Here is a 25,692-nt window from a genome sequence, read left to right as displayed (position 1 = left end):
GTTGACTATTTTTTTATGGTTCATGCTTTTGGCATCATATTTAAGAAATTAATAAAGGAAGAAATCCTTGTCAAATCCAAGATCATTAAGATTTTCTCCTAGGTTTACTAGAAGTTTAGTAGTTACCTCTTATAGTCAGGTCTATCATAGTTTCAAGTTAGTTTTTATGTGTGGTGTGAGATGAGGGTCAAGGATTGTCTTTTCTTTTTTCTTTTTTTTTTCTTTCTGTGGCTACCTGATTATTCCTGCACTGTTTGTTGAAATGATTATTCTTTTTCCACTGAATTGCCTTGGCCCCTTCACTGAAAACCAATTCACCATGTATGTGTGAGTCTTTTCCTAAACTTTCTATCCTGTTTCATTTTTCTGTATGTCTCTACTTATGCCAATATCATACTTTATTAATATAGCTTTACAACATGTATTCAAATCAGGGGTGTACATATTCCAATTTTGGGCCAGGCTTGGTGGCTCACGCTTGTAATCCCAGCACTTAGGGAGGCCGAGGCGGGCGGATCACCTGAGGTGAAGAGTTCGAGACCAGCCTGGCCAACATGGTGAAACCCCACTCTGCTAAAAATACAAAAATTAGCCGGCGTGGTGGCACATGCCTGTAGTCCCAGCTACTCAAGAGACTGAGGCAGGAGAATCGCCTGAACCTGGGAGGGAGGTTGCAGTGAGCCGAGATCGAACCACTGTACTCCAGCTTGGGTGACAGTGACTCTGTTACACACACACGCACACACACACACACTCCAATTTTGTTCATTTTCACAATTATTTTGGCTTTTCTAAGTCATTTTTCATTTCCATATATATTTTAGAAATTTTAAAATCAGCTTATCAATTTCTGTAACAAGCCTGATAGGATTTTAATTAGGATTGCATTAAATGTATAGGTGAATTTGGGGAAAATTGACATCTTAATAATATTAAGGTCCCCTTCCTCCTTCCCTTCTCCTTCAACAGAGTCTTGTTCTTTTGCCCAGGCTGGAGTGCAGTGGTGTGTGATCATAGCTCACTGTAGCCTTGAACTCCTGGGCTCAAACGATGCTCCCAATTCAGCCTCCTGGGTAGCTAGGACTACAGGCGTAGTCACCATGCTCGGCTGATTTTTGTATTTTTTGTAAAGACAGGGTCTCACTGTGTTTCCCAGGATGGGGGAATTGACTTTTAATTTTACATAATTATAGACTCTCAAGAAGTGAAAATAGAACAAAGAGGTTCTCTGTGAAGTCAGGGTTGGTGGCTCCTGCCTGTAATCCCAGCACTTTGGGAGGCTGAGGCAGGTGGATTGCTTGAACGTGGGAATTTGCAACCACCCTGGGCAAAAAAATAGATTCTGCATGCCCTTTATCCAACTTCCCCCAATAATAACACATTACATAGCTACAGAGTATTATCAAAACCAGGAAATTGACATTGGTACAATACTATCAGCTAGACTAAAAACCTTACTTAGATTTCTGCTGTGAGTTTTTTTCATGAATGGATGTTGGATTTTGTTGAACAGTTCTTCTGTACCTATTAACATGATCATAAGATTTTTCTCTTTTAGTTTGTTAATAGGGTAAATTACCTTAATTGATTTTCAAATGTTAAACCTACATTTTACTAGCCTATGTTACATTATTATTTTTATATATAGCTGGATTTTATTTGTTCATATCTTTTAAATATTTTAACATGTGTTTGAGGGATATTATTCTGTAATTGTCTGGTTTTATATCTTAGTCCGGTTTTATATCAGGGTAATGCTAGATTTAGAAAATTAAGAGTGAAATGTTTCTTCCACTCCTATATTCTGGAAAGGTTTATGCTGAATTGGTTTTATATATATATAAATTATAATTGTTTGGTAGCATTCATCAGTGAAATACCAGTTATCTGGGCCTGGAGTTTTCTTTGTGGACAACTTTTTAACTGCACATTTAATTTTAATAGGTAAAGGTCTATTTAGGCTATCTGTGTCTTTATGAGTAATCTTACTACTTCGTGTCTTTTAAGGATTTGTTCATTTAAGTTATCAAATTCATTGCCATAAAATTATTCACAATATTTCCTTATTACATACTTAATGTCTGCAATAACTGTAGAATGTACTCCCTCTCATCCCTTAGATTAATAATTTGTGTCTTCTTTTTTTTCCCTGATCAGTTTTTCTAGAGGTTTATCAATTTTATTGAGCTTTTCAGAGAGCCACCATTAATTCCATTGATGTTTCTGTCAGATGTCACTGTCCTGCACTGTCAGTATGTGAAAACTCTTGTTTCACATATTTGTCCTTTGAGAAAAGTTGTGTAAGGTGGGAAGGTAAATCCAATCCTTGTCCTCCCATCATAGGTAGCAGCCGACGTCCTCCGTGATTTTCAGGGCTATAAAGGAGTTCTGTGGTGAGAGAGTGGGAGAACTCTGTTAGCTCTAGCTGAACCATGTCCTTTCCTGACGTCACTACTCCCCTGTAGCCCTCTCAGATGGTGGATGTTTTCTCTCTCACACTTTTTTGTTTTATTATTAGTACAATGATAGAGTCATAGATTATTTGGTAACAGTTTTACTACCAAATAAGTTTTTAAAATAATGTCAGCTCTTGATTTAGATACTGAGGGTACATGTGCATGTTTGTTACATGGGTATATTGTGTGATGCTGAGGTTTGGGTATGGATCCCATCACCCAGGTGGTGAGCATAGTGCCCAACGGGTAGTTTTTCCACCCACACCTCCCTCCCTGACTCCCCCCAGGTAGTCTGCAGTGTCAACTGTTCCCATTTCTATGTCCATGAGTACCCAATGTTTAGCTCCCACTTTTAAGTAAGATCATATGGGATTTGGTTTTCTGTTCCTGCATTAATTCGCGTAGGATTATGACCTCCACCTGCATCCGTGTTGCTCCAAAGGACACGATTTCATTCGATTTTATGGCTGCATCATATTCTATTGTGTACATGTACCATATTTTCTTTTACTTTTATTTATTTTTATTTTTTCTGAGACAGGGTCTTGCTCTGTCGCCCGGGCTGGAGTGCAGTGGTGCAATCATGGCTCACTGCAGCCTTGACTTCTTGGGCTCCAGCGATCCTCCCACCTCAGCCTCCCAAGTAGCTGAAACTACAGGCCTGTGCCACCATTCCTGGCTAATTAAACAAATTATTATTATTGTTATTATTTTAGAGACAGGTCTCACTATGTTGTCCAGGCTGGTTACAAATTCCTGGGCTCAAGTGATCCTCCCACCTTGGCCTTCCAAAGTGTTGTGATTATAGGACTGAGCCACCATGCCCGGCCCACATTTTCTTTATCTAATCTACCATTGATGGACACCTAGGCTGACTCCACATCTTTGCTATTGTGAACACATGGTAGCTAGTAATCCCATTACTGGGTATATGCCCAGAAGAAAATAAATCATCCTATCAAAAAGACACATGCAATTATATGTTCATGGGATTACTAGCTACCATTAATGAGAATGGTAGCTCTGTCAACAGAGTAAACAGAGAATCTACAGAGTGGGAGAAAATATTTGCAAAGGATGCGTCCAACAAAGGTCTAATATCCACAATCCATAATGAACTTTAACAGATCAAGAAGCAGGAAGAAATAACCTCATTAAAAATGGGCAAGAGACATGATGAGACACTTCTCAGAAGACAACATACAAGTGGCCAAAACACATGGAAAAATGCTCATCCTAACGAATCATCAGAGAGACACAAATCAAAACCACAGTGAGATCCCACCTCACACCAATCAGAAGGGTGATTATTAAAAGTCACATAAGGCCGGGTGCAGTGGCTCATATCTCTAATTCCAGCACTTTGGGAGGCCGGGGCGGGCAGATCACCTGAGGTCAGGAGTTTGAGACCAGCCCGGCCATCATGGTGAAACCCTGTCTCTACTAAAAATACAAAAAATTAGCCAAGCGGGGTGGTGGGTGTCTGTAATCCCAGCTACTCAGGAGGCTGAGGCAGGAGAATTGCTTGAACCTGGGAGGCAGAGGTTGCAGTGAGTTGAGATTGCGCCATTGCACTCCAGCCTGAGCAACAAGAGAGCAACTCTGTCTCAAAATAAATAAGTAAAATAAAAAGTAAAATAATAACAGATGCTGGTGAGGCTGTGGAGAGAAGGGAACAATTATACACTACTGGTAGGGATGCAAATTAGTTCAGCCCCTGTGGAAAGCAGTTTGGAGACCTCTTACGCTCTTGGTGCTACAGGACCCGGAGGCCATGTAGGCATCTTCCTCCCACCTCTTTTTCACTCCCAAGCCATTGTCATCCATCTCATTTCATCTTCCCTGAAAACCCTGCTGCTGCTTTGAGGCTCATGCCTTCACGCTTCTACCACCTGTTGCCTTTTCTCATTGCAATTATTACAGATTGCCTGATTTGCTCTCCCTCATTCCTTGAAGATTTGAGCACCTGAATCACTGTCTCTTTCTGACTCTCTACCTGTCATAATTCATGATGGTTTTTAATATCCACACAGAGATCCTTTCAAAACCCAGGAGTACCAGCGACATTAAGTAACACTCTGTGCTGTTACAAACCAACCTGGAAATCTCAGTTGCTTAACCCAATAAAAGACGGATTTGTTGCTTGTGCCAAATCCAGTATACCTCTATGGTACTTACCTGGCTACACCCCATGCCTGTTCAAACCCAGCTTTTTACTTTCTGAAGGCTTATATCTCGCAGCCCAGTGTGGCTGGAGAAAAACAGGTACCTGTGCTAACTGGTCTTATTTTAAATGTATGATCCTTACCCCAGGCCCTGGTGCTATAAGATTCCACACACTACTCTGTCCATACCTGTGCCAAACAATATCACATGGTCCCCTCTTTCACACAGCTCCTCTTCCTCCTCCACACTTTCAGCTTTTGGCCCTGCTTCTTATTTCTCTGGGGGAATGGAACAAATCAGAAGGGAATTTCTGCATGCTCCCAGCAGCATGGCTGCCCACCCCCCTGTGTCTGCACCCACACGGCAGCCTTCCCTCCAGTTCTGTGGATGACCTGTTTGTCCTGGCTGCAACCAGCCCCTCTCCTTATGTGCCAGATCCCATTCCTTCTCTTTTACTCAAGGGCATCACTCTGCAATTATTCCCTCTCCCTCCTTCAACCTTAGATGTTTCCTGTCTATTGGATGATTCCTATCAGCGTTCCTACTGTTCATACCCTATCTATCTGTAGTATTCCCTATCTTGAAAAAAAAAAAAAAGCCTTTCTTATTGCTACTGCCCGTCTCTCTCCTTCTCTCTGCAGCAAAACAGCTTAGATGTACCACATTGTCTTCTTCCTTTTTTCTGGTTCCTCCCCTCCAGTTCTCTCTTAAGCTGTCTGGCTTTTGCCTTTCCTCTATGGGAAAAGCTCTTGTTAAGGCCGCCAAGTGCAATAGTTGAGTATCTGTTCTCATCTTACTGGTCGATGAGTGGCATTTGACATGACTGGCTGCCTCTTCCTCGTGAAACTGCTCTGTCCTGGCTGGTTCCTTCCTCGGGGACTGCTCCTCCTTTGTCCTGCTAACCCCTTAAGGCTGGAGCGCCCAGGGTTCAGTCATCATCTTCTCCGTTTCTCTACCCAAATGCTCCCTGGTGACCTCTTAGCTTTGCACACTCTCCACATGCTGATGACCTCAGCTGTGTAATTCTAGCCCTGGCTTTCCCCTGGCCTTCAGACGCATCTGTCCACCTGAGTGTCAGATATCTCGGACTTAAGCGTCCGAACAAGCTGTTGATTCATCACCTCTTACCAAGCTGCTACCCTAATCTTTCCTGTCTTAGAAAATGGCAACTCTAACCTGCCCCGGTGCCTGGGAGTCATCGTTTATTGTATTTTTTCTTCTCTTCCCTCCTTTAATCCATCAGCAAACTTGTGGCTCCACCTTCAAAATAGATACAGAAGCCATCAACTTATTCGAAACCTTCACTGCTTTCACTAGAGTCTATCCCACCCTCACCTTTCTCCCGAACTGTTGGTAGAGCTGTCTTTTAGGATTTCCTTTTGACGTTCATCACCAAATCGCTGAAAGACCCCCACCAGCTCCTGTTCTACTCAAAGTCTAGAAGACCCTGCTGAGTCTGGCTCTTGCCACCTTTGTGACCTCAGCCCAACAGACCTTACGTCCAGCAGCCCAGTGTGGCTGGAGAAAAACAGGTACCTGTGCTAACTGGTCTTATTTTAAATATACGATCCCCCTCTCCAGGCCCTGGTGCTACCCAGAGATTCTGCACACTACTTTGTCTGTACCTGTGCCAAACAATGTCACATGGCTCCTTCTCTCGCACAAGCATCTCCTGCTGGCCTGCTCTGCTCCAGCTGAAGCTTGAACCCTGCACTCCTGCCTCGGAGCTTTGGCACTTCCTGCTTCCTCTACTTGGGATGCCCTTTCCCCTGCTATCCTGAGGCTCCCTCCCTCGTTTCCTTCAGGCAGTGCCTCAAATGTCACCTTCTCAAGGAGGCTCAACTCAGCCACCCTACAAAGAACAGGACCCCTGTCCCCACATCCCTTCTCTCCATCTCCCTCCTCTCCACTGCCCGGCCATCTGGGGGCTGCTGTGTCTTCCCTGCTGGAATATCAGGGGCAGGTATGTGGATGCTGGTTCACTGCCATGCTCCCTGGAGCATAGAATCATGCCCAGTTTGTCATAGGGACTCAGTACATTTTATTTTATTTTATTTATTTATTTTTTTGAGAGACAGAGTCTTGCTCTATTGCCCAGGCTGGAGTGCAGTGGCACCATCATGGCTCACTGCAGCCTTGACCTCCTGGGCACCAGTGATCCTCCCACATCAGCCACCTGAGTAGCTGGGACCACTAGTGCGCACCACCACGCCCAGCTAATTTTTAAAATTTTTTGTAGAGATGGGGTCTCACTATGTTGTCCAGGCTGGTCTCATCTCAAACTCCTGAGCTCAAGCAACCCTCCCGCCTTGGCCTCCCAAAGTGCTGGGATTCTAGGTGTGAGCCACACTGCTTGGCCCATCTTTGTAGCATGAATACCTTTTAGCTCATGTCCTCGATTAGTAACATAGGAATACCCTGTCACAGTGTAGCGTTGGCGTTTAAATGCCCTCCTTTAATATTACGTTTCAGAAATTAAATATGATAACTAAAAAGAATCACAAGATTTAAATATGCATTTTTATGGATAATTAGAAAACAATCGATGCTAATTTTGAAAAATTCAAACTCTACAGAAATGCATAATAAAAAGTGAAAGATTGTCTTTTCCATGTTTTCTCCCATCCCGCCTCCCACAGGCATACACACGTCTTTTGATGATGTTGTGGTAATCATTTCTCTGTAGATATAAAACACATACATGCCAACATTTTTAAGAACTGATGTCTTGTTTTGTATCTAGCTCACCTTTTTTTATTTACTTAAAAATATACTGAAGATCTGCTGGGCGTGGTGGCTCACACCTGTAATCCAGCACTTTGGGAGACCAAGGCAGGTGGATCATTTGAGGTCAGGAGTTTGAGACCAGTCTGGCCAACATGGTGAAACCCTGTGACTACCAAAAATACAAAAATTAGCTGGGTGTTATGGTGTGTGCCTGTAATCCCAGCTACTCAGTAGGCTGAGGCAGCAGAATTGCTTGAACCCAGGAGGCAGAGGTTATAGTGAGCTAACATGGCACCACTGTACTCCAGCCTGGGTGACAGAGCAAGACTCTGTCTCAAAAAATATATATATATAATTTTATATAAATTTATATTTATAAATATATATTTATATTTATTGTTTATTTAAATTTATTATTTATATTTGTTTATAAAAGAAAATATATAAATATAAATATATAAAATATTTATAAAATTATATTTATAATATAAATATATAGCTATATAATATTTATAAAATTATATTCATAATATAAATATATATTTATATTGATAAAATTATGTTCATTATATATAGATAAAATTATATTCATAATATAAATATATATTTATATTGATAAAATTATATTCATAATATAAATATATATTTATATTGATAAAATTATATTCATAATATAAATATATATTTATATTGATAAAATTATATTCATAATATAAATATATATTTATATTGATAAAATTATATTCATAACATAAATATATATTTATATTGATAAAATTATATTCATAACATAAATATATATTTATATTGATAAAATTATATTTATAACATAAATATATATTTATATTGATAAAATTATATTTATAACATAAATATATATTTATATTGATAAAATTATATTCATAATATAAATATATTTATATTATATTATAAATCTGTTATATAAATATTTTATATAGAGATATACAAATATATCTCGAAGATCTTTCTATGCTGGTGCCTCTAGACCTTCAGAAAGCCCTCTCTAAAGCTGTGGGGGGTGCCCAGCAGCGATTCTGCTTTGCCCCTTCTCCTTTTTCCAGGGGCATGTTTGCTCATTAAGCTCGCAGTTTAAGAGCCCGTCCCTGGAAAGTCTGGATTCTCAGAGCCTCTGTGACATTCCCCACTTCACACCCTTTGTAGGACTTTTCCACACAGTTTTCCCTTTCCTCCTGTCTGTCTGCAGCCTTGCTGCTTGTGTGCCTGATTCATTGGATGACATATTCCTTGGCAACTAGGTAGTGTGTGTCTTTTGTAGTCTTGTGTCTTCCATAGTTGTGGGCTCAGTGGATGCTTGTTGGGTGGATGGACGGATAAATGGGACAATGAAAAGATGAGCTTCTCTTCTGTTTTCTCCCTAAGCAGCACTTCGCAATGTTTCGTGACTCAAATTGTGCAGGTTTGCTGGCCGGGCGTGAGCCTTCTTATTTTAGTCCATCAGGGAAAGTGGCTGGCTCATTCAGCCACAGTGTAGCACTGGCATTTAAAAATATATCAAGAATGACAATAAAGATTAGTTACCATTTATTGAGTGTTTACTCTGTGCCTAAATGCTTTATGTACATTATCTTCTTTACTTTTTCAACAATCTTGTTTGAATTAGGTCCTATTATTATCTCCATTCTGTAGAACAGGCTCAGAGAGGTGAAGTACTTTGCTCACAAATGCACAGCTAGGTGTCATAGGGAGGTAGCTAGGTGGTAGCAGAGCCAGGATTCGAACCAGGGCTGCTTGATCCACAGCCCAACTTCTCAAGCCCAACCTTGTACTTCTCTGATGGAGAGCCAGGTTTGCATGGAATTTTGTCTTCCTGTAGAGACTGGTTGCATTTTTAATTGCAGAAAACATGCAACCTGTGATGAATAGATTAACATGGCACCTTTTTTTTTCCCCTGAGAAAGTGGTACTTTAATTTGCATATAACATTAATAGTGAAGAGACTGTCTCCAGAATAAGTAGCTCCCTTCCACCCCTCCCGAAGCCCTTATAGGACTTCAAAGGGGTCAATTCCAGCTCTCTCACTGCTTGATTTCTTTGGCTGCTTTTCTGCTTTAGCAATGAGGAGGCAACGGGAAGATGGACTCGTGAGAATTCACCCAGGAGAATCAGCAACTGGGTCTCAAGTGTTTTGTTATGTAAGCAGTAAACACTGTGGACAGCATCATCCACTGTTTGTCAAACTCAGCCCTGGGTTCTACACAACTGAGTTTAAAAGAAAAAAAAAAAGCTATCTGTGGAGATTTTGTTAAAAGTTCCACTTGGTTAGCATGCTTGCAATGCACACTGTAACAAAGCTTTAATATAATTAAATTTTAAATTCCACGTAGAATCTAGTGGGTAGGCAGATGTACCGGTATGTTAAACTTTATGTCGCTTGAAAATGGTTTTCAAGTACATCAGAGGGAGACCATCCAGCTGTAAAATTATCTGCTTTATGATGCTACATCACAGCTCTGATCTTTTTCTTTTAATTAAAAATGTACCTTAAAGTTGAACCATCCCCACTCTCTGCTACCTTTTCTTCCTTTCTGTCTACCGACAGAAGATGAAGTAGCATGACTGTTCTATGAACCTTCGGGGATGTTTATGCAGGAAATAACTTTTCAATTAAATATTAATTTTTGTGGCTCTTCAGCTGGGCTCAGCCCCTCTGCAGGCCAAAGGGTAGCTCCCTCTGTATATGATGCTGTCCAGGCTGTGAGGTCTTTGGTTGGTCATACCTTCTAACCTCTTGTAGCCAGTTCCAGAAATCAAGAGTCATAGAACCTTGCAAAGGTGAAGAGGTGATACCCCCTGGGCTCTTCCTGACTTGCCAGGTGTGGCCAGCTTCGGAAGGCATCTGTTCTCACAGTGGCATGTCAGGGTCCTGCTCCTGTCCCCCAGACACCTTTCTTACTATAGCTTTCTAATGTCTGATTTCTTTTTCTGGAGAATGTTATCCCTTTAATTTGAGGTCTCATTCTCTGTTAAAATATGGACCACTGGTGGACAGCACTCACCAGTCATTATCCCCTTGTCATGGCTAACGTCTCCAGATCCCCTATGGAAGATATTGGATGCTGGTGCCCAGGAAATGGCCTTGGCAGAGGGAAAAAGACACAGAAGGGCACACTAGGTGCAGGGATTCCCCAAGGCTGGCTCTCGGTGTGGCTAATGAGCAGTCGTCAGCATCAGCATACTCAGCGTTACTTTTCAAATGAGATCAGTCCTACCATGCACCTACTCTGGAGTCTGGCACGAAGCAAGTGCTGGGTAAATATTAGCTATTATTGAGATTATGAATATTTTATTACTCTAATTATAATCAGATCCTGGTAGGTTCTTTTAAGTATCCTTCTGGAACCTGCCAGCTGGCAGAAGGATGAGAGACAGGCAATGGTTACATGACTCCGAAGGCCTATTGACTGGTCATCAGACGGGAATGGAACTTAGGGATCATCTCATTTCATGCTCCTACTTTTGCAGAACAAAACCAGGGGCTTGTGGTAGAGAAGGGCCTCACTTAGGGACACACAGCGAGCCATGGCAGAGTTGGGTCCTCTGACTTCCCCTGCTTTTTTTCTGATATCTTGGCTGCTCCCATCTCACGCCAGCTTCCTCTGTGCTGGGAAGGGCCCTTGCTAAGCTGCTTGGATCCAGCTCTTCTTGGTACCCCTTCTGTTACTTTATGGGGTGAGTGCCCAGATGCTCCCCTGCAGTCTTGGAGAGCCCTGTTCTACTGCCAGCACCCTCCCAGGCTGTGGGCAGAATGAATGGCCAAAGAGGGTCTCCCTGAACCTTAAAGAACCTTCCAGTTTCCAGCAGCCTCTCTGCTTTCTTTCAACTCTGCTAAGCAGCCAGTACCATTCACTCCCTGTAGCAGGAAAGGTCCTTTTTTCTTTTGTGCTGGAATGCAGTTGTGGTGAGGCTATTTGAAAGCAGTGGTCCACGAACTGCAATGATGGGGAGAGGACCACCCAGCTTGGCCTCCAGGTCTGTGATGATGGGCAGGTGATGTCCCCTCTGTGGGCAGAAGGTGCTGCTCTAGTTTGGATGCTTGTACTCCCAAACCTGTTACAATGGGATCCTAATGCTAGAGGTGGGACCTAATGGGAGGTGTTTGTGTCACGGGGCGGATCCTTCATGAATGGCTTGGTGTCATGCTTGCGGTAATGAGTGAGTTCTTTCTCTGTTAATTCCTGTGAGAGTTCCTCCAGGAGCTGATTGTTTAAAAGAGCCTGGCACCTTCCTTCTTTTCCTGGCTTCCTCTCCTGCCATGTGACCTGTACACGCTGGCTCCCTTTATCATTCATCATGAGTGGGAGCAGCCTGAGGCCCTCACCAGAAGCAAATGCTGGAGCCATGCTTCCTGTACAGCCTGCAGAACCATGAGCCAAATGAACCTCTTTCCTTTATAAATTACCCAGCCTTAGCTATTCCTTTTAAGCAACACAAACAAAGACAGGTGCCTTCCCTGAAACATGACAGGCTGGACCCACTGGCTTTCATGGTGCTTTTGGGCCACACACATTGATTCTAATTTGGCATTTTCATGCCTGAGCTGTCTCAGTTTCTCCAGTCTAAGGTTCACACTGGGGAACCTGGATCTAGACTTCTCTCCCTCCAGGCGACCCCAGAGGGAAGACAGGCTGCTGGACTAAGTGCAGGCCCCTCCAGGGACCGTGAGAAGGAACAGGTAGAAAACTGTGCAGAGAAAGCCACGGGGTGCAGCTCCCATGGTGGAAGGTGGGGGCGTCAGCAGCAAGGTGGGGTGGGCCGAGACTCAGGCACACTCCAGGGAGGAATTTTATCTGAGAGCCCAGCCCTCAGAATCCTGGGCTAACAGCCATCCATGGTACACAGGTAGCAGCCTCCATTCTCATCAGATATTATGTATTTGGAAAATGAATCTTATCCTCAAGTATTAGTCACTGCAAGAAGCAAAAACCTTCCTTGAGACACTTTGGAATGTTCCAGAGTCAATGTTGTTTGGAGTCAGATGTATGAAACCAAAATTAATGACATTTTGCACACCCAGACAAACGCCTAAGTGCCACCCATTGGCTTTCTCCCGTCTCTGGGTGCAGCCTGCTTTTCTGGTCAGATTATTCTTTCAGGCATTGCAGGATCTCCTTCCGCCAGGAGCTCCTTCCAATACCTTCCAGCCTCCAACTAACACTGAGGTTCTTCTCCCAAAGGATTCAGGATGCCCTGGGTATTGTGTCATACCATCTTCTTACCTTTTACAGTGAGGTCATTGCAGAACTACTCAGCTATATAGCAAACACTCCCTTTCCTAGTGATGGGATAAAAGTATTTTTGGTCTACTTGAAAATGTTGACTTTTAGGGATTCAGATAAAGTAGTTAAATGTCAGCTTATACTAAGTGTACTAATTTCATTGTATGAACGCATATAAAGTCATATGTCTATACACTAAAGTATTTGTAGAAATATGGCTTTTTCCCCCATCCTTTAATTCCGTGAAATAGTTTCTATTCAAGTTCTTACTGTGCGTGTTGTCATCCACAAAGCCACTCTGTGTGTCATCAAACACAAGGACATTTTTACTGCTCTGTTGTTTGAGATACACCACTTTTTGAATCTAGGTATGAAATTTCAATCGCATCTGTCTTAGGTCAGGCTGCTGTAACAAAATACCACAGACTGGGTGGCTTAAACAACAGACATTTATTTTCTTATGTTCTGGAGGCTAGAAGTCTGAGATCAGGGTGCCAGCATGGCCAGGTTCTGGTGAGGGCTCTCTTTCTGGCTTGTGGACGGCTGCCTTCTTGCTGTGTCCTCACATGGCCTTTTCTAAGTGTGTGTGTGTGTGTGTGTGTGTGTGTGTGTGTATGTGTTTGTGTGTATGAGTGTGTGTTTGTATGTATGAGTGTGTGAGAGATAGCAAGAGACAGAGCGAAAGAGAGAGTCTCTTTTTGTTCTAAGGCCACCAATTCTATTGGATACAGACCCTATCTGACCTCATTTAACCTTAATTACATCTCCAAATCCCTATCTCCAAACACAGTCACACGGAGGCCACTGAGGGTAAGGGCCTGAACATATGAATTTTGGGGGACACAATTCAGCCCCTCATGCTATCAGGACCGATATATATAACACTAGGCAGGATTGGAAGATTTGCCTTGTCGGTGTAGTTTGTGGTTTCAGAGTTGTGAGGACTTACTCTCATTTTCAGAACGCGTTACGAGACTTGTTTATACAGATATTAGGACTTGCAATTTCTGGTCACACCACTCAGAATAATTACTAAAAACTGTGTCAAATGTATTTGCTTCCTTCTACCAGTCCTGTCTGGTGATCTCTATAAGCATCCCAAACTAGTATTGATTGATGTCATTTTAGCTAATGGGTCTTCTCCAAAGAGTACTTTATTATTTAAAGTAGAGCTATTGAGAATGTTCCCTATAATTTGAACAACCCTAAGAATTCAACTTTAAGCTGCTCATTTGTCCCCCACAACTACCTGGTGAGGCAGCACTTGCTTTTTGTTCCCATGTTACAAATGCAGACAGGAAGGCCGAGTAACCGCTCAAGCTCTGCAGCGGTTGGGAGGCTGAGCTGGCCTTGACCTGGATTCGCTTTCTTCCCGAATTGGGTTCCTTTCGCTGCCTCACTCTGTTCTGGGGGAAGTAAGGGAGTGAGGTTCAATGACGGGGCCAAGATCTTTCAGGGGACGAGGGGCAGACTGAGTCCTCTATCCAAGGCCCTTCTCAAAGCCATCATGGATCTCTTGGAAGTATTAACCCCAAGGGGTGGAGATGCCGCCTCTGAGCTCCTGTCACCTTCCCAGGCCCGGGAGGGAGAGCACCTTTCCGCGCCGCTCTTCCGCGGCTTATGTGGGATTCCACGTGCCTCTTTATCTTGCATTAAATAACAGTTTTAGTGGGCTGCCAGCTTATTCATCTATTGTATTTATGGAAACTACTAAAGACTTCAAAAAAGGGTTTAATTCAATGTGAGGTTCTATCTTTGAAGAAATTTGTTTAATAGTGCAGGGAAAATTGGGCTTTTAATACAGGAGGAGCAGAACCTGCTCTGTAACTTCAGAGAGAAAATGGAAATGGAGACGGGAAGTACCAGAGAAGCCACTGGGCTTGGAAGGAGGGTGACTTGGGAATGCGCTGGAGCTGGGCCCAAGTAAAGCCGTTCCGAGCCTTCCCTCGTCTCTGTCTGTGTAGGGAAGGCAAAGGCACAGGAAAATGACAGCTTAGTGTCCAGGACCCTGGGCTGGGTCACTGCAGGAGCTGGACTCCAGTCTGATTGCATAGAGCTGTGGTAACCCATGAGTCTGTGAGCACAGAGGGGCCGGGATGATTGCAGTCATCCGTGTCTCCCGAAAGCACAGTGCCTGTGGCTTCTAGGCTGCAAGCATGAAGCCTCCCGTTGCAGAGGGGAAGAGGCTGCCCTTCAGCGAAATGTGGAGTGGGCTGAGGGGATCTTGGGTACGGGGTTTTAAAAAACATAATCCTGGGTTCAAATCCCTGTGCTGCCCTCTATGACCTGTGACCTGGGCCAGTTTCTTTATGTCCCTGAACTTTGGCCTCCTTGTCTATGTGACAGAGATAATCTCAACCATCTAGGTTGTGGCATGCATGAATGGTGGCTTCTATTTACTGAACACTTACTACGTGCATGGCACTATGCCCAGTGCTTTAATTGGATCATTTTTTAAAAATGGGATGATTGTAAAGGCCGGGCCAAGGATCTCCCCTGGGGATGGGCAGTCATGGTGCTTCCCCACCCTGGGCAGCTGCTTATTCCAGAAGTTGCCGTGGGCCTGCGATCCTGCTTGCAACACCCCTCACGGCAGGAGCTTGGCAGCCCCTGAAACCGGTGCCTGCTCATGAGCCAGTCTCTGTCTTGACTTATGCAGATCAACCAGAGCCTTGGGATATGAGAAGTTAATTTCCACATATCCTGGAGGAGGAAGAAGCACGTATGAAAGAAGTGAAGAGATAAGAATGTGTAGGAAGGTTATCTTTCAATTAAGAAGGGCAGTAATGCTTCCCATCAAGAGTCCTGTCGGGGAAAGTCTGGGAATATCTGTTTCGGTGCTTTGCTGAGAACCAGTTAGGTGTGTTCTGCGGTGGTGGACACTGCCGCCCAGCAGGACACTCACCACCATCGCCTTCCTTGACCCCGGCCACGTCCTGCCGGCTCCTCCTCCTTGAACACCAACCATCAGGTTGCCAGGACCTGTCCCCTGGGGCTGGGTCCTCACTGCTTCCCTGGGACTGGCTGTATAGGGGTTGATGTGGGCAGTCAGAGGGGGTAGGGAGGGAAGGGTTTGGCGTATTGCACACACACACACACAAACATAAACCATGCGCGCACACACACTCAAACATCATGCACACACATATACCACACACTCAAATATACACCATGTGCACACACACCACACACTCAAACATATACCATGCACACACAAACACTCAAACACACAACATGCACACACACACTCAAACATATGCCATGAATACACATACACATCACACACTCAAATATACACCATGTTCGCACACATCACACATTCAAACATATGCCATGCACACACACACAAAGATACAGTGTGCACACATGCACACAAACATGCACCATGCACACACACTCATACATCTTGCACACACACTCAAATGTATATCACACACATGCACACAAAAACACACTCAAAGCTACAGCATGCACACACACAAACACACACTCAAATATACACCACACAGCCAGGCATGATGGCTCACGCCTGTAATTCCAGCACTTTGGGAGGCCGAGGTGGGCGGATCACAAAGTCAAGAGATTGAGACCATCCTGGCTAACATGGTGAAACCCCGTCTCTACTAAAAATACAAAAAATTAGCTGGGTGTGGTGGTGAGCACCTATAGTCCCAGCTACTCAGGAGGCTGAGGCGGGAGAATGGCGTGAACCGGGAGGTGGAGCTTGCAGTGAGCCGAGATCGTGCCACTGCACTCCAGCCTGGGTGACAGAGCAAGACTCTGTCTCAAAAAAAAAAAAAAAAAAAAACCCAAATATACACCATGCATACACAAACACACTCAAATATACACTATGCACACACAAACACACACAAACATACATCACACACACTCAAATATGCACCGTGCACACACATTTATGCACATGCACACACATCACACACACACCACAAATACACACACTCAAATATGCACCGTGCACACACAGTTATGCACATGCACACACATCACACACATCACACACACACACACCACAAATACACACACTCAAATATGCACCGTGCACACACACATTTATGCACATGCACACACATCACACACACATACACCACAAATACACACACTCAAATATGCACCGTGCACACACACATTTATGCACATGCACACACATCACACACACATACACCACAAATACACACACTCAAATATGCACCGTGCACACACATTCATACACCATGCACACACACAAACTCAAACATACCATGCATACACACTCATACACCATACACACATGCACACACATGCTCACATACGCACCGTGTATACACACACACTCATACATCACACACACTACACACTCACACATACACCATGCACACACACACTCAAACATATACCATGCACACACACACTCATACACCATACACACATGCATGCATAGAAATATGCCCCATGTACACACTCAAACATACATCACACATATGCCACACACTCATACACCATGCACATACGCACACAAACACACACTCAAACATACACCACACACATGCACACAGACACACTCAAAAATACACAGTGCACACACACACGACACAAACATACACCATGCACACATGCACACACATGCTCACATACGCACTGTGCATACACACACACTCATACATCACACACACACCACACACTCACACATACACCATGCACACACACATACACAAACATATACCATGCACATACTACACAGTGAAATGTACACCACACACACCACACACTCAAACATATACTACCCACACACATACACACCACACACTGAAACATACACTACCCACACATATACACACATACCACACACTCAAATATGCACCATGGACATACCCCAAACACACGAATCCACCCCCACCCCACTGCCCCGCCACACTCCCCACCATGCTCCCTCTTCTCCCTGTGCTGGGCTTTTGGAAAGAGCCAGGGGGCTGCTTTTGTTCTGAATCCCCATCCTGCTGACTTGCCACCAGGGTGTGTTTACCTATGGGGGGAGTGGGTCCAGTCCCCACGTTGCCACCTTCTGAATGAGCACCAAGGCCCTCCCATTGCGGTTGGATGTGGCCAGCCGGCCCATTCAGTCCAAGTGCCCAGGAGCCCAGTGTGCCCTTCCCTTGGCTCTAGCTCCTCCCTTCCCCATCAGGGGACCACTGGGGCACTAAGTGTGGTGGCAGAGGGCACCATGTGGGCTGTGACCACCTCTCTCCAGGAGACTGGGGGGGAGTCCTGCAGAGCACTGACTGTCAGTGGGTGACATTACTCTCGGCCTGCCTCACCATTGGGCTGTCTGCTCACTTGCTTCTCCCAGCTCAGTTGTGGTCTCTGAGGTAGGTCAGAGCCTGGGCTGGCTTATCACCAGGTCCTGGGCACCTGCTCAGGATGGAGCACAGAGAAGGCCTTGCTGGCGGCTGTCGGGAGTCCGTGTGTCTGGTGGAGTGGAGCTTCTTGCCCTGTGGGCACATTCCTGAGGTACAGGGGCCTGGTGTTTCCACATCATCTACTCCCTTCCAGCTGCCCAGGGATTGGGGTGTTGGGGGGCAGGGGCTTCTCTGGGGGTGGGTACAAGTCCCTTCTTGCCATTCCCCAGCTAAACTGCCCCTGAGTGGAGAGGGCGGCTTTCCCTGCAGGGAATTGGGAGTCCCAGATGTCTCCCTTCTGCGCTTGGGAGGGGTGCTCCTCCCTGAAGGACAGGGTTTTTGCTTCTGAGCACATGGGCCTTTTGCTTCTGAGCAGGAGAAAGACTTTCTGGCAGGGCACCGTGGCTCACGGCTGGAGCCTTAAAGGTTCTGACCCTGCAGGTGGGCTTCAGGGAGACTCTCGCAAGGGACTTTGCTCATTTTCTGCCCCTCTGTTGCCATCAAATGTAGCAGAAAAAAATGCGTGTCCATCTCCAGCCCCTCGCTGTAGGAATGCCAGCTTCGGCTCAGGCTGGTAGTTTGGTTTCGTAACGGCCGTGTGGCCGCGGGTCAGGGGCTTCACCTTCCGGGCCTGGGATAATCATGCCATCTCCTGGGGCTGCTGGGGATCCAGTAAGCTGATTTCGATGAAGGCAGAATGTTGGCGATGTGAGTTTTTCTCATTTGGGTCTGAACAGCTGGGCTAGATTTCCTAGCTAGTCCTCGACACACACTGAGAACAGGAAACGAGCCACTGGGTGCTCGGCTCTCCAAGCACGGCCGTCCCCGAGTGCTGGGGGATGGGCAGGTCCAGCCATGTTCCCGGAATAACTCAGGCCTGGGTGGCGGCCAGCAGGTCAGAGCTGGGCCAGAGGTGCCGACGGTGCCCAGGGTAAGGGGATGCCGGGAAGACGTCGAAGAGAAATGTGTGCCTGTGGGGAGCAGCACGTTTATGGCAATAAAAGTCTTGATAACGATTCACGAATCCTGGCAGCCCTGCCTTCCTTGCCGTACCTGGGGGCTTGTACTGCCAGGGGAGCCTTCGTCTCATTTCCTTCACTGCTGGGGAAGAGATTGCCCAGGACTCAAACAGGAAAACTGAGCCTCGGAGACGTTCGACTCCAAAAGGGAGCAGCAGGCCGCTGCTGTTCGGTCGCCCAGCGGCTTCCCTGGAGGAGAGTCCCTCAGTGATGCCTCTTCAAAGGCTCTGCGTGCTGCCCATGGTCCATAAGGAGTGAGGCAGGTGTGGTCAGAGTGCCTGGACCCGTATCGCCCTTTGCCTCCCCAGCTGCAATCTCACTTGGGGGGCTCTGGCTGAGCTTTGCAGGTTGGCCTGGACCGGCAGGTGGGCACAGGCCCATTGCACCTGGCTGGGTGTGATTAAGGAAACAGGAATGGAAATGCTTCTCCAACTGGAGGAAGTCACAAAGCCACAGCGCATCCTCAGACGAAACCCCTGCTTCCTCCATCAGAGCGGGGGCAAGCCAGATGGGGAGGGGAGATGCTTTTCCTCAGAGACACCAACGCCTCTACACCCAGGCCTCTCCACGCGGGTGTTATGGGCATTCCGGGCTGGATAATTCTTCGTTGTTAGGGCCGTCCTGGGCATGGAAGGATGTTTAACAGCATCCCTGGTTTCCACCCACTAGATGCCAATAGCACCCTCGAGATGTGACAACCAAGTATGTCTCCAGGCATTGTCCAATTCCCTTGAAGGGCGGAATCACCCCTCACCGAGAACCACTGCTCCAACCAATGCAAAGATGTAACTCTCGGCATGTTTAGGACCAAGTATTGGGATGTGCAGAAGGATGTGCAGGACGTAGAACCCTGTGTGCTTGGGTCGTGGCCGTGCCTTCTGGATGCTCTGAGGGAAACGACCTGGGTCCTGGTCAGACATAAAAGTGGGAAGTGTATTTTCCCTCTGATGTTGTCACTACTGGCTGGTGCCGCAGACGGACTCATAAAGCACCGTTTCATTTTGCTCGAGTAAAGAAGGCAGGCGCAGAGTGCTGCTCATATATTGATTGACTCATCAAATGATCCGCTGCAGCTGCCTGCATTTGTTTACAGGGCGAAAATTAATGCCACAGATGTTTACTGTATAATAGGATTTGAAATCTGTTGGGGGGAGCACCCGTTGAAACCATTGGGCCAAGAATGAGAAAAACACTTTGCATAAAGGAGGATTTGGTTCACTAAGTAGCACACGGTGCTTGCTGTCAAACGCTAACAAGAAACATGGGCCTCCTCTCCCTTGGCCAGCGTTGGCGTTCGCCCCGTCTCCCTGGCTTTCTTCTGCACTGTGCTTTGATGTGGCACCTTCCAAAGTGTTTTCATGATGGAGAGGGCTTCCTCTGAAAGGCAGCACCCGAGGCTAATTAACTGATGCGTGATTCTTCATTAGCATCTGGGCAGGCCTAGGGCCCCCGGTTCCCTTTCCTTCCTCGGCTCCTCTTTGCAGTGGGCAACACTGGATTGCCTAGCAAGGCTGCCTGGCCCTTGGGTGTCTGTGTCTGGGGTTCCCCTGGTGACCCCACCAGCTCCTGTTGTATCCCTGCCTTCCACTGCCTGGAGGCAGGTCTCTGAATGAATATAGCCATCCTCCGAGACGGGAGCTGCTTTTTCTTGGCACAGCATCTAAGCCCTGCAACCCTGAGTGTCTTGACGGCACAGCCAATTCCTCACTATGCCCAAGGGCTTTTCCCAGGCATCAGGGCAGACGGGGACCCCCAGTGCTTCTTAGAGCCTCCTCCAGAGGAAATGGCTTTGGGGTGGGTCTCCCAGTTGAGGGCAGAGGACGTGGCAGGCTGCTGGCGCTCCCGGTGACCATTGGGAGGCCCTGGAGGGAGCCTCCTTCCCAGGAAGTTTCCTTCCAATGGGTTCGAGTTTGCATACTCCATTTGTATTTTCACTTTCCTTATGTTTTTCTCTTTAGCCAGCTCTGATTGGATTCACCACAGATTAACATTTTCCATTATATGTTATAATGTGTTTTTTTTAAGCCAAATCTCCCTTCACAGATTGCTGTCTTTATAATATAGGAATTATTTCTCAGTCACTTTAAAAGTCCTGCTTCATTAGCTTGGTGACTGTTTGGTAATTTGCAAAGTCACTTTCGCAAGTTTTAATACTGCCCGGTTGAGGATCACAGCAATAAATGTATTAGGTTTGAATAGTGTTATGATTCTGTCTGAAGTGAAAAAATTAGAATCAGTCATTAGCTCTGACCTCAGCATCAGCCCACACTGTGCAGGAGATGATGCAGATAGATGATGCGATCACAGCCTCCGCCACGGGAAGAATCCTGGGTAAGGCCTTGGAGCCCTTTGTCTCAGCTCTTTGCCAAGACTCAAAGCAATAGCTCCTACATCTCCAGTACCTTTCCCATTTCTGTTCTCCTTAGAGTGGCTTAAAGCTCCTCCTTCCATATAAGTCTCTCATGTCTAGACTCAGCTCTCCAGGGAAGGCAGATGGAGACTTTGAAGCCCCCAACCTTGGGCTCCCCCTCCAGCTTTTTTGACAGATGATGGTACCTGCTGGGAGAATGTGACCAGAGGCTTTCCTTGGGATTTTGGGGGGCATTCTCAGTTTTCTTCCTCCTCCTGTGTTGAGGCCACCTCTGAGCCATGCTGAGAAAGCAGGGAGGTTGCCAAAGGCAGAGATGTCCAGCCCCTGCTCTGAGGCTGTCAAGCGCCTCCTCAGGGAGAAGGGGAGGGTGCGCATTGCTCGATTTTGCTCAATTCCCAGCAGGCTTCTCCGCCTCTGAGGAGGCTCCTCTGAGTCTCTCCCAGCCCGAGACTCTTTCCCTCTGGAAGAGAGGGTGGGCGGGCTTGGGGAGAACCCCAGAGCCTCATGTGGCCTTGTCGTGTTTCATTTGCCCTGATTAATTTGGCATCTGTATGAACCAGAGGGAGTGGTGCTTGACCCTAACCTTTCACAGATGTTCCAGGCCAAGGTTTTCTGGCAAAATCGATTTTGACATTTTGATAAGAACTGTTTCGCTGTGTTCTGTATTTTGAATCTTTGACTCTAAGCTGTTCTGAAAACCAGCTGTGAAGCTAAATCTTGTTTGTAAAATCTGCATACTGCATCAGCAGCAGAAACCGCCAGAGCCTCGAGGTCATTTCATAGACACTTTAAGCAAGTTAGGTGGGATGCGAGGATATTGAATCGCGGTGGTTTATCAGACTTCTGCCATGGGAAGCATTGTGAGAGATGCATAATGAATGTCTTGAACCCTTTTCTGTCTCTTGCAGTGTTTGGAATGCAAAAAAAAAAAAATAGACCTTTAATGGAAAGATTTGATATTCATAAGAAAGACAGAGTCCCTACTACTTAGGAAACTTGGTTGCCTTGTAAAACAGAATGTCTGTATCAGGAGCACAGTGATCTTTTGTCATTTGGTATAAGGAAAAAAATTAAAAATTGGATTGGAAACATTTGAGGTCACTGTGTAAAAGGCACACACCTGCTGTCCAAACTGAAGTTCTCATTTGCAAGCGTTATTTGAGGGAGAAAAGGAGTGGTTTCCAAACTGCCTTAGCTTCCAAAGGAATGGCTTGCTTCCCTGCCTCCCTGCGTATCTGCACTCAGAAGGAGGCTCTGTTTCCTGCTCCACTGTCGGAGACCTCCTGAAGAAATAACAAAAGCCGACGAGGACAAGCAGAGTATGCAAGGAGAAAGGTCCAGAGCCCAGGCGGGAGGGAAAGGATGAGGCGAGTGACTGGCAACCTCCCGCCTGCTCTTTCTCACAGCGGACAGCCAGTGGGAGGTGATCTGGTGGGCGGGGACATTGCAGCTGCCCTAGGGCTGCCTCCGACGTGAGGGCCACTGCAAGTTCTTGACCCTCTTTGTCTTTCTTCCACCGTGGGTCCCTTGCATGACAGGGACGCATTCTAGGTCTTGGGAGCATTTCATGAATGACAGTGGACATGCTGTTAAAAGGCTGGATGTGGCCCCTGAGAAGGCTGTGTGGTGACACCAAACAAAGACCAAAGGAACCAGGAGCCACTAGGCCTGGGCTCTGGCCACGATTCTGCTCCTGGCTTCCTCTGTGATCTGGGCACAGCCATCTCCCCTTGGGGCACTGGGTGTCCTGTGTGTACCTGGGGACAGTGGGATGGATGAGCAGGGCCCTGGAATTTCCGAGTGCCTGTGGCAAGCCATTGTTTTCTCTGGAGCATCACTGTACAGTTAGGGTGGGTTTGTGGCAGGTACTTAGAGAAGTCCTAGTAGGAGACAGCAGATCAAAATACAGGGAGACACTGGGATCCACCCACTTTATAGTTAAGGGGTACCCTTTCTGGAGTCAGAAGATGAACAGATTGACCCTGGAGGTAACCCCCACCTGAGACTCCCATCTGTAGGTGTTGAGGTTTGTATTTGATAGCAGGAAAAGGTGCTATTAAGATCCTGGAGTCATTGATAAATGAGGGGTGCATCAGTGAATGAGCCTGTCTTAGATTTCCTCTCTTTTTCCTTTGTGAGGTCGATGGGGTTTGTCTTCAGCTCTCCAGGCCTCCTCCTCTGTCTCCTTTCCAACCCCGCCATCACTTTCCGTCTCTGGGCACTTAGATCTTTCACTGCTGTCCGCATCCCTCTCTGGCAGGAGAGGATCTGAGAAATTGACTCACACTAAGGCAATAATGAATTTATGTGTAATCTGTCCTGTGTGTGTGATACTTGCTCTAAAGAGAACTGGATGAAGAGGGTAGTGCTTGCCTGAAGGGAAGGGGTGCTGATGGTGGGGTTCCAGGCATGTGATACCCACCCGAGTTCTGGGATGCCTTCCTGTCCCCCCACACCAGCCCGAAGGCTGGAAGCTCTTGGGAAAGGAGACCGACCAGTCAAGGGCTTGTGGGCAGTCTCTTTGGGTTTATTGGACTCCAAATCTTTACTGTCCAGGAGTTAAAAGGTGATATTCTTCCTCTCAGCTCCTCAGGGAGTCCGTGGTTTGGCTGTGGGGAGAGCAGGTCTGTTTCTCTGCAGAGCCCCTTCCCACTCCAGCCGGGCTTGTGGGTGCCAGCATGGAGCCTGCAGCCTCTGCGTGTGCACATCCTTCATTAAAAATCTCTCCTGTCCTGTGGGCAGAACATCCCCTGGCCAGTTTGCAGTCTGTCCACACTGGGCCCTTCTCCAGCCAGGATGAGTAAAAGGTACATGGCTGAACATCAATGCCAGTGAGTGAGAGGCTACAGAGGTGTGGAACAGGCTGGTGGCAGAGAGGTCCCTGGGAAGGCCGTGTCGGGGCAAGGATGTGGGGGGCTGTGGGCCGGAAGAGGCAGCATCACTGTGGACAGGCAGGAAGGTGGCCTCGGGGGGAAGGGGACAGGGCAGAATGAGCCTTTCCCGAAAGTGAGACACTCAAAGCCTCGTCATGCCGGGCAGTGCCCATCCCTGCCTACCTGTCCCTTTTGCTGACTCGGAGGGAGCCTGTGGGAGGGAGGTCGAGATCACAGCCTCTGTGAGGGCACTGTGAGGTGGGGATTGGGCAGGGGAAAGAGTGGAGCCCGTAGAGCAGGACACGGAGAAGCCTTGAGCTGGAAATAAGGAGGCCAGCATCTAGGCCTGACCTGTCATTAACGAGCCATGAGGCATGAGGTCTTTTTTTTTTTTTTTTTTCAAGAGATCCTCCTACCTCAGCCTCCTGAGTAGCTGGGACCACAGGTGTGTGCCACCATGGCTGGCTAATTTTTAATTTTTTTAGGGAAGAGGTCGCACCATATTGCTCAGGCTGGTCTTGAATTCTTGAGCTCAAGTGATCCTCCTACCTCACCCTCCCAAAGTTCTGGGATTACTGGCATGAGCCACCGCAGCCAGTGAGCCATGAGGTCTTGAGCAAGGCCGCCTCTCTGTTAGAAGTTCCCTTCTCTATGCATCATGGTTCCATAGCCTGGGGTACCCCAGCTCCAAATGACACATCTCCCTGCGTTTGCTATGCACGTGGCTGGGTGTGGGTGATGCTGATTTCTAATGCATTTCTTCATTCATTAAGCTCCACATTTTTGGGGCACCTCTTCTAGAGCTAGCTCTGTGCCAAAAAGGAGATATAAAGATAAATAGACCAGGCGTGGTGGCTCACAACTGTAATCCCAGCACTTTGGGATGCCGAGTTGGGAGGATCACCTGAGGTCAGGAGTTTGAGACCAGCCTGGCCAACATGGAGACATGTTTAATAGAGACATGACCAACATGTCTCTACAAAAAATACAAAAAAAAAAAAAAAAAAAGCGAGATGTGGTGGCGCGTATGATCCCAGCTACTCGGGAGACTGAAGCAGGAGAATCACTTGAACCTGGGAGGCGGAGATTGCAGTGAGCTGAGATCGCCCTACTGCACTCCAGCCTGGGCAACAAGAATGACAACTCCATCTCAAAAAAAAAAAAAAAAAGATAAATAGGAGAGGGTCTCTATCTTCAAGGAACCCCCAGCCTAGTGGTGGAAGCAGATAGATACACTAATGGTGAAAGTGAATGCAATGTAGGCAGGACAGTGAGAGAGACATGTGGGATCAGAGAGACAGGCGACCAGCTGGCCTCTGAGGGCCACAGAGGGCTTCTCAACAGGGAGGTGATGTCTGAACTGAATTCCCTTCAAAATGAGCTCCCTCTGACCTGCACTGACTATTCACAGATATTCTAGGGCTCC

General features: G+C 46.5%; 1 protein-coding gene and 1 long non-coding RNA gene across 13 annotated transcripts in view; one reads left to right on the top strand and one right to left on the bottom strand.

The window, feature by feature from the left end:
- Positions 1-25,692, top strand: part of CAMTA1 (calmodulin binding transcription activator 1) — a 979,133-nt gene that overhangs the window by 345,438 nt on the left and 608,003 nt on the right. The window lies entirely within an intron of this gene.
- On the bottom strand, positions 2,086-6,083 carry LOC129059847 (uncharacterized). The gene is made up of 4 exons (XR_008525913.2): positions 5,958-6,083; positions 5,799-5,882; positions 4,811-4,900; positions 2,086-2,388 (listed from the first exon to the last, which is right to left on the bottom strand). It is a non-coding gene; the product is annotated as an uncharacterized LOC129059847 (long non-coding RNA).

The sequence above is a fragment of the Pongo abelii genome, chromosome 1, assembly GCF_028885655.2.
Source record: "Pongo abelii isolate AG06213 chromosome 1, NHGRI_mPonAbe1-v2.0_pri, whole genome shotgun sequence".
NCBI classification, from domain to species: Eukaryota; Metazoa; Chordata; class Mammalia; order Primates; family Hominidae; genus Pongo; species Pongo abelii.
This window is presented reverse-complemented; position numbering and strand designations above follow the sequence as displayed.